This window comes from Pongo abelii, chromosome 15 (assembly GCF_028885655.2).
Source record: "Pongo abelii isolate AG06213 chromosome 15, NHGRI_mPonAbe1-v2.0_pri, whole genome shotgun sequence".
Lineage (NCBI taxonomy): Eukaryota > Metazoa > Chordata > Mammalia > Primates > Hominidae > Pongo > Pongo abelii.
In genome coordinates, this window is record NC_072000.2 from 108,068,678 (window position 1) to 108,081,565 (window position 12,888).

The following is a 12,888-nucleotide window of genomic DNA, read 5'->3' on the forward strand; positions in this document are numbered from 1 at the left end:
CCGCGCCCTGCCCCGAGCGCCCCGCCCCCGTCCGCGTTACAGCCGGGAGGCCCGCTGGGTCCTGCACCGTCACCCTCCTCCCTGTGACTGCCCACCTGATACCCAAACAACTTTCTCGCCCCTCCAGTCCCGAGCTCGCCGAGCACTCGCGGGGAGGCACCCAGCCTCAGTTTCCCCAGACCTGGGCGGTGCGAGAGGCGATGACGTCATGCCGGCGCGCGGCATTGTGGGGCGGGGCGAGGCGGGGCGCCGGGGGGAGCAACACTGAGACGCCATTTTCGGCGGTGGGAGCGGCGCAGGCGGCCGAGCGGGACTGGCTGGGTCGGCTGGGCTGCTGCTGCGAGGAGCCGCGGGGCTGTGCTCGGCGGCCAAGGGGACAGCGCGTGGGCGGCCGAGGATGCTGCGGGGCGGCCGCGCCGGCGCCCCTCGCTGGTGACTGCTGCGTCGCGCCTCACACAGCCGAGGCGGGCTCGGCGCACAGTCGCGGCTCCGCGCGCGCGCCCGGCGGCGCTCCAGGTGCTGACAGCGCGAGAGAGCGCGGCCCTCAGGAGCAAGGCGGTGAGTCCCCGGCGTGCGTCCCGGACCGCGGCCCGCTCCTCATCCTCCGCCCCATCCCTGTCCCGCTCCTCTTCGGACCCGCCCCGGCCGCAACTCTGTCTCCATCCAGGTCCCCTTCCCTGTTTGGGTCCCGGCCCCTCTCGGTTCCCACCCCGGTATCCCCCCCAGTTCACTGCCCCGGCCGGTCCGCGACCCCTTCCAGGTTCAGGTCGGGTTCTTGTCCCCGGCCCCTTTGCCAGCCCCGGCTCCCGGCGCCGCGCCTCCTCTCATCCGCGTCCCACTGCAGGTTCCGGTCCCCGGCCCTGCCCAGGGCCCCGCCCTGGCCCCGCATCCCCGGCTTGGCCCTGCTGCGGGCGGCGGCGGCCGTTCCCGGGGACAGCTGTGGACCTCGGGAGCCCGCGACAGGGGAGGTGGCCGACCCCGGGATCGCGGCGGGCGGGGAGGCCGGAGGCCCGGCGGGGCTGGCTTTGTCCGATTCCTCCTCTTCCTTCCACCCCCGCCTCTCCCGGCACCGCCCTGAGCGGACGCGCCTGTCATCCTCGCGGGCGGCGGGGGGCCGGGTCCCTCCCGAGAGCTGGCTCCGCTTTGCCTCCTTGGCGACCCCTTTTTTTCAGTAACCGGATGCGAAACGTTTCAGGCGACCCTGTTCACCTAGGCTGGCGTTGCTCCAACTAAACTTGAAGCAGCCCCCGTCCTGGAATGTTTTTTCCATGTAAAATTGGGTGTACCCTTTTCCTTAAGAAAATTAAAATAAAGCGTTAAAATAGTGAAATTAATGCGTGATGGAGTGGATGGTTTTATAACTTAACATTTGTAGGTCATTTCTAGGTATATTTGTATTAGAATTGTTGCTGCCTGTTACTGTTTTATTATTTAAATGAATTAAGAATTTACATATTAAGCGTTTGAAAAGGAATACTTACAAAAATGATGTTTTTTAAAAATGTGAGAACAAAAAATTTGGGATGTACTATTTCAGGTGTTCTGTAAAAGGGCAGTTAGAGCTTTGATTCTTTGCATTAGTTAAATTCCAAGGCCTTTTTTTTGGTACGGCATGACTAAGCCATTGATCAGAATTAGCTCGGAATACATTGCACTAGTTTAGTGAAAAACACTTTAGAAAACTGGAAGAACCTCCTTAAGTTATATTACAGACATGGCCTTGCTTCTTTCAGGGATTGTCAGCAAGCCAGTTGTGGTGAGAAATTTTACCTATTGCTCTGTTTCGTAAATATTTGTAGGAATACAATGATACTAAGTATGAAGTGTATTTCAACTTGTATGGAATTCTGTGTGGGAGGGTAGGCACTCTAAAGAGCCAGTGTCTCTCTAAGTCATCAAAGAATGCAACATCATGTTGCAGTTGAGCCTGGCAGCCCTGTCTGGCACTGAGTGCTGTGGAGGACCCAGGTGGTAACCTCTAACCCTACTGCAGCCTTGGCGCACCTCACCTTGCCTAGCATTGTCTTAGAAAAGCATCCAGACATGCACAGGACTCTGGACAGCATTTATCTCCAGCAAGTGGGGAGGGAGTGACACTGGGGAGAGGCACACAGTATCTTAAATATTTCATAGCAAATAACTGCAGTCGTTTAAATTTATACTTTTTTTTTTTTTTTGAGATGGAGTCTCGCTCTGTCGCCCGGGCTGGAGTGCAGTGGCGCGATCTCGGCTCACTGCAAGCTCCGCCTCCCGGGTTCACGCCATTCTCCTGCCTCAGCCTCCTGAGTAGCTGGGACCACAGGCGCCTGCCACCACCACGGCCAGTTAATTTTTTGTATTTTTAGTAGAGATGGGGTTTCAACATGTTAGCCAGGATGGTCTCGATCTGCTGACTTCGTGATCCGCCCACCTCGGCCTCCCAGAGTGCTGAGATTACAGGCGTGAGCCACCGCGTCTGGCCCAAATTTATACATTTTTAAAATTTATACATTCTTAGGCATGTTTCTCAATGTTGGAAAAAAGTCAGTGTGTAACTTTCTGTATAGGGCCGTAAACTATCTTAAAACATACTTGTATAAAAAGAAACCTAGAATAGAAAAATCAAAAGTTGAGTGAAATGTATGATTAGTATCACCTGAAAACATTCTTTGTAGATAAGTGGAATGTTAGAAACCAGTATTTTATTTTTATTTATTTAGAGCTGAGTCTTGCTGTGTGGCTCAGGCTAGAGTGCATTGGTCTGATCTCGGCTCACTGCAACCTCCGCCTCCCAGGTTCCAGTGATTCTCCTGCCTCAGCCTCCCTAGTAGCTGGGATTACAGGTGCCCACTACCACACCAGGCTGATTTTTTGTATTTTTAGTAGAGACGGGGTTTCACCATGTTGGCCAGGCTGGTCTCGAACTCCTGACCTCAGGCGATCCACCTGCCTCAGCCTCCCAAAGTGCTAGGGTTACAGGTGTGAGCCATTGCGCCTGGGCCGAAACCAGTATTTTATGTAGCAAAGAAATGATCAGTAATATACTCAAACGAGAGTATTTGGGAAGATTTAAGTGTCAAATTTCAGGGCATAGAATAAAAATGACAAGCACATTAAGATTGCAAATACTGGTCTTAAATGTCTGTTGGGAACCAACTGAATGGCAGGTACCGTGCTGAGTAGTCAGCGATATGTTGATAAAAGAGCCACTGGTGGCCGGGCGTGGTCATGCCTGTAATCCTAGCTCTTTGGGAGGCCGAGGCGGGTGGATCACCTGAGGTCAGGAATTCAAGACCGGCCTGGCCAACATGGTGAAATCCCGTCCCTACTAAAAATACAAAAATTAGCCAGGTGTGGTGGTGCACACCTGTAATCCAGCTACTCGTGAGGCTGAGGAAGGAGAATCGCTTGAACCGGGAAGTGGAGGTTGTAGTGAGCCGAGATCATGTCAGTGCACTCCAGCCAGACTCCATCTCAAAACAAACAAAAGGAGCCGCTGTCAGCCTTGCAGTGGCTCACTCCTGTAATCCCAGCACTTTGGGAGGCCAAGATGGACCAATCACCTGAGGTCAGGAGTTTGAGACCCGCCTGGCCAACATGGTGAAACCCTGTCTCTACTAAAAATACAAAAAAAAAAAACCAAAAAAAAACTGGGTGTGGTGGCGGATGCCTCTAATCCCAGCTACTCAGAAGGCTGAGGCTGGAGAATCGCTTAAACCGGGGAGGCAGAGGTTGCAGTGAGCCGAGATCACGCCATTGCACTCCAGCCTGGGCAACAAGAGCGAAACTCCGCCTCAAAAAAAATAAAACTAAAAAAAAACCTCTGTCCTCTAGGAGCTCACAGGCTGGCATGGACAGATACCACAGACCAGGTTAAAGGCTGTGGAGTGCACTGAAGAGGCGATTCTTCACAAAAGAAAAGTACAAATCAGCCAGTGTCAGGGGGTCAGGGGTGGGATTGGGATTGGGGTTCATGCTTGGAGGAAATAAATCCTGAGGTTGTGCTGCTGTAAAGCAGCGTGTTGGGAAGGGGACATGGGAGTGAGTGTGGAAAGATGACGTTAGGAGAGGCCTTGAATGACTTCTTGGAAGTCTACTTTCATTCTGAGGTTTACAAGGGAGGGTTGGAAGATTTTTTTTTTTTTTTTTTGAGATGGAGTCTTGCTCTGTCACCCAGGCTGGAATGCAGTGGCACGACCTCTGCTCACTGCAGCCTCCACCTCCCAGGTTCAAGTGATTCTCCTGCCTCAGCCTCCCGAGTAGCTGGGACTACAGGTGTGTGCCACCACACCAGGCTAATTTTTTGTATTTTTAGTAGAGTCGGGGTTTCACCACGTTAGCCAGGATGGTCTCCATCTCCTGACCTCATGATCCGCCCGCCTTGGCCTCCCAAAGTGCTGGGATTACAAGCGTGAGCCACCGCGCCTGGCCGGAGGGTTGGAAGATTCTAAGGAGCCAGGTGCCGCTTTAGAAAGAGCATAGGCAGTGGTGGGGCAGGTGCTGTGAACTGGGATGAGATTAATTAGGAAGCCATTAACCCCAACTCAGCAAGCTTCAGGATTAGGGCAGTGACAAAAGGAACAGAGAAGCTAGGTGGGGGCAGGGGCTGGGTTGTAAGGGTTATAGTGGACCTGATTTGGGGCTGATTGGATTGGGGTAAATGAGGAGCTGCAGGGAGGACTCCCCAGAATGATCCTGTGAAAACCTGAGTCACTCCTCTGTTAAAGCTTTTGTCAGTGTCCTCCGAGCACCCCACCCTGTCTCTTCATCTTTCTGCTCTGGCCCTACTCAAGCACTTCCAGGTGCATCTGGAGTTCTGAACCAAACCCACTCTTGTAGTGATTAGCATTTCCTCACTTCCCCACATACTCCTTAGCCTCTGCCCTCATTTTTCTCCTTAGCACACCTCACTATCTTAAATCCTGTATTATTATTATTATTATTATTATTATTTTATTACTTTTTGAGACAGAGTCTCGCTCTGTCACCCAGGTTGGAGTGCAGTGGCACGATCTCAGCTCACTGCATCCTCTGCTTCCCGGGTTCAAGCCATTCTCCTGCCTCAGCCTCCCAAGTAGCTGGGACTACAGGCATGTGCCACCATGCCCAGCTAATTTTTGTATTTTTAGTAGAGACAGGATTTCACCATGTTGGCCAGGCTGGTCTCCAACTCCTGACCTTAAGTGATCCACCTGCCTCAGCCTCCCAAAGTGCTGGGATTACAGGCCTGAGCTACCGTGCCCGGCCAATACTGTATTATTTTAATCATTTTTAAATTTTTATTGTTTGTCTCCGCTTATGTTCATAACCTCCACAAGGGCAGGGAGTTTTGTCTCTTGTATTCAGTGTCAGTGCTTGGCACATAATAGGAACTTAGTAGATGTTTGTTGAAGGAATGCATCTAGAATGACTTCCTCATCTCTAATTTGGGTGACTTACTGGCTGGTGATACTCATCCAAGGAGGGAAAATGGGAGAAGGACGAGATGATGAGTTTGTTTTTGGATATGTTAAATCTGAAGTTCTTGTGGGGCAGCCAAGTGGACTAGTGGGCAGTTAGAGATACATCTTCGGAACTCAAGACAGAGGCTGAGGCTGGAGGTAAAGATTCCAGAGACTGCATCATATCGTTGAGCCAGTCGGCTGTGATGTCCATCTGGTAGAGATGGTGAGTGGGTCTAAGAGGAGAGGGCCCTGGGAAACCAAGAGGAGAGGAGGGAGGAGATCAGTATCAAATTGGCTAAGAAGTCAGTGATGGGTTGGACTGAGAAGTCTCTATGGATTTTGCTTCTAGGAGGTTACTAATGACCTTTAACTTTTTTTTTTTTTTTAAATATAGTTTATGTAGAGACGGGGGTCTTGCTGTGTTTCCCAGGCCGGTCTCGAATTCCTGGGCTCAAGCCATCTGCCTGCCGTGGCCTCCCAAAGTGTCGGGATTACAGGTGTGAGCCACCGCACCCGGCCTGTTGCCTGTTTCCTGAGAATATTACCTCTTACAGATGGAGGCCATTTCGAGATGATCTTCATTCGTTCTCCCAAGGCATCCTTTGTGGCATTGTACTTTGTAGCCTCCTAGTTAGTATACTCATGGATCAGAAACGAATTATGATATTTTTAGTTTTAACTAATTTTTGGAGGCAGATAAAGCAGTTTGCATCTATGCTTTTTGAATTTGAAAAGTGCTATCTGAACTTAAAGCAACGGATATGGAGCAAACATGTTAAGCTGAGTTACGTGCATACGTGAACTAAGTTACTTCCTTGGTTCTAAAATATCTCAGTTACCTTCATTTAAACCATGGATTGTTCCCTGACTTCAGTTGCATAACATAAATTTATGTTCAGGCTTCTCTGAAGTTCACTATACTGCTACTAAAACTGATCAGAGTGATGTTTGCACTGTTCAGAGAAAATAGGTACTGTAAACCCCAGGGATGTCATATGTGTCTGTAGTTTTCAGTTACTCCGAAGGCTGAGGTGGGAGAATCACTTGAGCCCAGGAGTTCAAACTAGCTTGGGCAATATAGTGAGACCTGGTTTCTTAAAAAAAAAAAAGGCTGCGCTTGGTGGCTAATGTCTGTAATCCTAGCACTTTGGGAGGCTGAGGAGGGTGGATCACCTGAGGTCAGGAGTTTGGGACCAGCCTGGCCAACATGGGTGAAACCCTGTCTCTACTAAAAATACAAAATTAGCCGCATGTGGTAGCATGCTTCTGTAGTCCCAGCTATTTGGGAGGCTGAGGTAGGAGAATCACTTGAACCCGGGAGGCGGAGGTTGCAGTGAGCCAGATCGTGCCACTGCACTCCAGCCTGGGCGACAGAGTGAGACTCCCATCTCAAAAAAAAAAAAAAAAAAAGTAAAATAGGTACTGTTACTGAGATTCTACTCTTGAGGAATTGAGGGTGAGAGAGGGGAAGTTTCTGAAACCAAAGTTACCCAGGTGTGAAGTCAAGATTCTAACTCAGTTTTTTTGCTTCGCAGTATAAGCTTTGAATCACCTTGCAGTACTTAAAGCTGCAGCTGCAAGTGAATCATGGTGATGCTGTTTAATCTTATCATTACTTTTTCTTGGGAAAACTTTGCGCCACTTCAATTTTTTTCAAAGATGTACCATTTTAACCATTTAAAAGTTCACAATTCAGTAGTGTTAAGGATATGCACATCATTGTTCCACATTTCTGGAACTCTTTCATCTGGCAGCACTGAGACTGTAGCCCCCAAATACTGATATCTCCTCCTCCATCGCCCTCACCCAGTAACCATCTTTTCTACTTTGTTTCTATGATTTTGACTACTTTCAATACTTTATTTTTTATTTTTTTTGAGATGGAGTTTCACTCTTGTTGCCCAGGCTGGAGTGCAGTGGCACAATCTCAGCTCACTGCAACCTCTGCCTCCCGGGTTCAAACAATTCTCCTGCTTTAACCTCCTGAGTATCTGGGATTACAGGCATGGGCCACCACGCCGGGCTAATTTTGTATTTTTAGTAGAGATGGGTTTCTCCATGTTGGTCAGGCTGGTCTTGAACTCCTGACCTCAGGTGATCACCACCCCCCATCGGCCTCCCAAAGTGCTGGGATTACAGGCGTGAGCCACCGTGCCCGGCCTTGCCTGTCTTTTTCATCTGAGCCATTCTAGCGGATGTATAGTGGCATCTTGTTAGTTTTAATGTGCATTTCACTGATGACTCATAATGGTGAGTGCTTAACGTGCTTGTTGGTCTTTTGTATACCTGGATTTGTAAATTGTCTGTTGAAGACTTTTGCCCATTTAAAAAATTGGATTGTTTGTATTTTTAAGTTCCTTACATATTTATTTATTTATTTATTTATTTTTGAGATGGCGTCTCCTCTGTTGCCCAGGCTTGAGTGCAGTGGCGTGATCTCGGCTCACTGCAAGCTCCGCCTCCTGGGTTCACACCATTCCCCTGCCTCAGCCTCTGGAGTAGCTGGGACTACAGGTACCTGCCACCACGCCCAGCTAATTTTTTTTGTGTGTGTGTATTTTTAGTAGATATGGGTTTCAGCATGTTAGCCAGGATGGTCTCGATCTCCTGACCTCGTGATCCGTCCGTCTTGGCCTCCCGAAGTGCTGGTATTACAGGTGTGAGCCACCACGCCCAGCAGTTCCTTACATATTTTTTTTTTTTTTTGAGATGGAGTCTTGCTCTTGCTCTATTTCCCAGGCTGACATATTTTTTGTACAAGCCATTTGCCGGATATATATGTGTCGCAAATATTTTTTCCTAATCTATGGCTTAACTTTATTTTTTGGTGGTGCCTTTTAATAAATCAATACTTTTAATTTTTCTTAACCATGCTCTGGCAAGTTTTATTGAAGAAATTTTCGGCCGAGCGCGTTGGCTCACACCTGTAATCCCAGCACTTTGGGAGGCTGAGGCGGGTGGATCATGAGGTCAGGAGTTTGAGACTACCGTGGCCAGTATGGTGAAATGCCATCTCTACTAAAATTACAAAAATTCGCCGGGTGTGGTGGTGCGCACCTAAGTCCCAGCTTCTTGGGAGGCTGAGGCAGAAGAATCGCTTGATCCCGGGAGGCAGAGGTTGTAGTGAGCCGAGGTTGCGCCACTGTGCTCCAGCCTGGGCAACAGAGTGAGACTCTGTTTTAAAAAAAAAAAAAAAAAGAAAGAAATTTTCGCAGGGTTTATTTTTATCTTTTATTTTTTGTTGTTGCCTAAGCTGGAGTTCAATGGCACGATCTCGGCCCACTGCAACCTCTGCCTCCTGGGTTCAAGTGATTCTTCTGCCTCAGACACCCAAGTAGCTGGGATTACAGGTGTGCACCACCACCCTTGGCTACTTTTTTGTATTTTTAGTAGAGATGAGGTTTCACCATGTTGGCTAGGCTGGTCTCGAACTCCTGACCTCAGGTAATCTGCCCACCTTGGCCTCCCATAGTGCTGGGATTACAGGCGTGAGCCACCGCGCCCGGCCGCAGGGTTTACTTTTTACCAGTCAGTTCTGTCATGCTTCTAATGGTATCAGAATCACCTGGATCAGTGCTAGCCAGTGTGCATACTCTATAGTCGTATGCACATGCCCTGCCTAGTTCAATATTATTGCCACTGTAGTGATGGACACCAATTTTGGCCAACACTGCACAGCACTTTATTTCAGATTTCCTCAAAGCTGGGCAGTTGTTGGCGAGGATGACCAATTTCCCTTTGCCTTGTCTGATCATCTTCTGAGTCTGCTTGTACCTCAGCATGTACTTTGCACTTTTCTTTTTTTTTTTTTTTGAGATGGAATCTTGCTCTGTCGCCCAGGCTGGAGTGCCGTGGTGCGACCTCAGCTCACTGCAATTTCCACTTCACAGGTTCAAGCGATTCTCCTGCCTCGGCCTCTCGAGTAGCTGGGACTACAGACGCACCACCATGCCCCACTAATTTGTTTGTATTTTTAGTAGAGACGGGGTTTCACCATTTTGTCCAAGTTGGTCTCGAACTCCTGACCTCAGGTGATCCGCCCATCTTGGCCTCCCAAAGTGCTGGGATTACAAGCATGAGCCACCGCACCCAGCCTGAATTTAGTTTTTAAAAATGTTTTCTTTTTCCTTTTTTTTTTTCCCGAGACTGAGTCTTGTGCTGTTGCCCAGGCTGGAGTGCAGTGACGCAGCTTCGGTTCACAGCAGCCTCTGCCTCCTGGATCCAAGCAATTCTCCTGCCTCAGCCTCCCGAGTAGCTGGGATTACAGACATGCGCCACCACACCCGGCTGATTTTTGTATTCTTAGTAGAGACGGGGTTTCACCATGTTGGCCAGTCTGGTCTCAAACTCCTGACCTCAGGTCATCTGCCCACCTCAGCCTCCCAAAGTGCTGGGATTACAGGCGTGAGCCACCATGCCTGGCCTGAGAGAATTTATTTTAAAAAATGTTTTCTTTGGCTGGGCGCGGTGGCTCACACCTGTAATCCCAGCACTTTGGGAGGCCAAGGCGGGTGGATCACGAGGTCAGGAGATTTTAGACCACCCTAGCCAACATGTTGAAACCCCATCTCTACTGAAAATACAAAAGTTAGCCAGGTGTGGTGGCGCATGCCTGTAATCCCAGCTACTTGGGAGGCTGAGGCAGGAGAATCACTTGAACCAGGGAGTCGGAGAATGCAGTGAGCCGAGATGGCGCTATTGCACTGCAGCCTGGCGAGAGAGGGAGACTCCGTCTCAAGAAAAAAAAAATGTTTTCTTTAATTGCCTTTCTTCATTTAGGAAAGAACATTATTCCATTGATTAGCATTTAAATACATAAACTTAATCTTATGGTATGTTTGTCTGCTGACATTTTAAAAATTCAATTAAAGGTGCTTTTTGTAACCACAGAATTAATACTATCTGTATTTGTATATTTTGCCCCATACTCTCGCAGTACCCTGTTACATATTCTCTTAGTCACACAGTCAGACAAAGCTGTTTTTTCCTTTCTATTTGATCAGCCAAGAACTTGGAATAGAGACATTTGCATTGTTAGGACTTACTCATTCTTGTTTTGAGAAAAAGCATGTTATCCTGTATTTTCATGTAGTACCCTTCCTTGTAGTGTCTTGTGCTTACAATTTACATCTGAAGGATGGGCCTGTGGTCCCATGGCAAATTAAGTGAACCAGCTTGCTGTCTGGTCATGACCAGGAGGGCTGTCTGACCCGCCTAGGGGTAAGCACCTGACAGCTGGCTGGGCGAGTGGCCTGCTTGTAAAAATCTCTTCAGGTGCAGCCATGGTTATTTATTTATTTGTTTATTTTTGAGACGGAGTTTTGCTCTTGTTGCTGGAGTGCAATGGCACGATCTTGGCTCACTGCAACATCCGCCTCCCGGGTTCAAGTGATTCTCCTGCCACAGCCTCCCGAGTAGCTGGGATTACAGGCATGCACCACCATGCCCGGCTAATTTTGTATTTTAGTAGAGACAGGGTTTCTCTATGTTGGTCAGGCTGGTCTTGAACTCTTGACCTCAGGTGATCTGCCCTCCTCGGCCTCCCAAGTGCTGGGATTTATAGGCGTGGGCCACCATGCTTAGCTACAGCCATGGTTATTGATAGGCCTCTTTAGATTTCTAAAAGAGCTACGTCACCTTTTCCAGAGCTATGTGTACACCTGGAAACAGTGGTATGGTTAGGTTATTGAAGAGGTAGAGGGTCTGTGTCCATAGAGGTGGCTGGTTTCAAAACAATCCCAGTGAACTTCTAAGCAGGCTGCGGGGAAAAAGTATCCAGAGGGGTTCTATCAGACTTCCTTTCCTTAATTCTGAAAGCACGTCTACAAATAAGTCACCCAAAGGCCAAATAGATGCATTTGTTTTGTCTGGCCGTTAATGTTTTCTTTTTAAAAAAATATTTATGTATTTATTTAATTTTTGAGATGGGATCTCGCTCTGTTACCTAGGTTGGAGTGCAGTGTCGCAGTCTTGGCTCAGTGCAGCCTCGTGTTCAAGTGATCGTCCCACCTCAGCCCCTGAAGTAGCTGGGACTACATGTGCGCACCACCATGACCGGCTTGTTTTTTGTAGAGACAGGGTTTCATGGCATCGCCCTGGCTAGTCTCTTAACTTCTGGGCTCAAGTGATCTGCTCTCCTTGGCCTCCCAAAGTGCTGGGATTACAGACGTAAGCCACTATGCTGGGCCACCAAGATACTATTTATTTCCCTGAATATGACTTGGACTGTTGCTGTAGGCTGGTCCCTTCACCTCAGGACCCTCTTTGCTGGTATTCTTTGGGGCTTCTGCGCCTGTATATGGGGATGGGACTTGACCTTGCTGTTCTGGCCAGCACTGCCAGGGTTTCCTGTTGGCTCAACTCAGATGCCCATCTCTTGGTAAAACATCCCTTATAAACCTTTGCAAGGCAAAAACCTCTGTTTTCTTCCCTCCATCCCATTTTTCCTTAATATGCTACCCTCGTCTGTATTCATAGGAACTTTATTTGAGAACTGTGAGAGTAATTCACATTTCTTTCTTGGCTGTCCTTCATTCTGTGCGCCCAGACCTGTTGCTTTTTCTACCACATTCTTTTTCTCTTTTAGAAAATTGAAATGTAAGTCACATCACATCAAATGCCCCATTTTAAAGTGTGCAGTGCAGTGATTTTTAATGTATTCTCGGTTTTGTGCGACTACCATCTATCTAATTCCACACATTCCTTTTCCCTTTTTAGTGCTTGGTGTTTTTTTTTTTTTTTCTTAACTTTCTTCATCACTGTAAGCTTTCCCCACCTGGCTGAATTTCACATGATAAAACCAGGGGAGGTAAAGTGACCAAAGATGATGCCCTTTGCTTCTCTGGCCTTTGCTTTCATTTCATTAATTTTTTTTTTTTTTTTTTTTTGAGTCAGAGTCTCGCTCTGTCACCCAGGCTGGAGTCTGGGTGTATGTGTATGAAAACAGTGGGGTGTGTGGGTGTGTGTGAACATAGTGGTGTGTATGTATGAACACAGTGGGGGTGTGTGTGCATGAGCACAGTGGTGTGTTTGTATGAACATGGGGGTATGCGTGTGAGCACAGTGTGTGTGAACACAGCGGGGGTGTATGTGAGCACAGTGGTGTGTATGTATGAACACAGTGGAGTGTGTGTGAGCACAGTGGTGTGTATGTATGAACACAGTGGAGTGTGTGTGAGCACAGTGGTGTGTATGTATGAACATAGGGTGTATGTGTGTGAGCACAAGGGTGTGTGTGTGTGTGCGTGCATGCAGAGTGGTAGGGTTCCTGAAGCAGAGGGACACTTGGGGCAAAGAGACCTTGGATTCTGTTCCTCTTGTTGGTAGAATAAGCTTAAATCACTTCATCTATCCCAGTTTCCTCAGCTGTAAATGGGAATTATAATGATAGGTCATCAAACTACCTGCAGAATTTTTTTGTTGTTATTTCAATAAAACATTACACATTTGAAAATGTTCCCAAAAC

The 12,888-nt window shown here is 48.2% G+C and overlaps 1 protein-coding gene across 1 annotated transcript in view; it reads left to right on the forward strand.

The window, feature by feature from the left end:
• Nucleotides 1-497: 497 nt before the first annotated feature.
• Nucleotides 498-12,888, forward strand: part of KLC1 (kinesin light chain 1) — a gene marked incomplete at its 5' end in the record, with an annotated part of 59,841 nt that continues 47,450 nt past the window's right edge. The window contains 1 exon segment of the mRNA NM_001133355.1: nt 498-558.